Raw genomic sequence first — 211 nt, 5'->3', positions numbered from 1 at the left:
GGACAGGCTAGGAGGGGCTTGGTGCTTGTGGGGCGAGGGGAAAGAGGACTTGGATCCCGAAGCTCCAGGTAAGCAAGACGTGGGCCTTGGAGTTGGGCCACCGCGAGGGCAGCGCGGAGGAGGCGGGGGTTGAGGAGGTGGTAGTGGGAAAAGGTGGGGGGGGCGGGGAAGGTCGAGTCCCGGAGCTCGGGGCTGGGGGAGGAAAAACCCC

At 67.3% G+C, this 211-nt stretch overlaps 1 protein-coding gene across 1 annotated transcript in view; it reads right to left on the bottom strand.

The window, feature by feature from the left end:
- The window catches only part of UBE2Z (ubiquitin-conjugating enzyme E2Z), a 15,323-nt gene that overhangs the window by 14,562 nt on the left and 550 nt on the right, over positions 1–211 (bottom strand). The gene's annotated exons all lie outside the window — the stretch shown is intronic.

Source organism: Bison bison, unplaced genomic scaffold (genome assembly GCF_000754665.1).
Source record: "Bison bison bison isolate TAMUID 2011002044 unplaced genomic scaffold, Bison_UMD1.0 scf7180017864180, whole genome shotgun sequence".
NCBI classification, from domain to species: Eukaryota; Metazoa; Chordata; class Mammalia; order Artiodactyla; family Bovidae; genus Bison; species Bison bison.
This window is presented reverse-complemented; position numbering and strand designations above follow the sequence as displayed.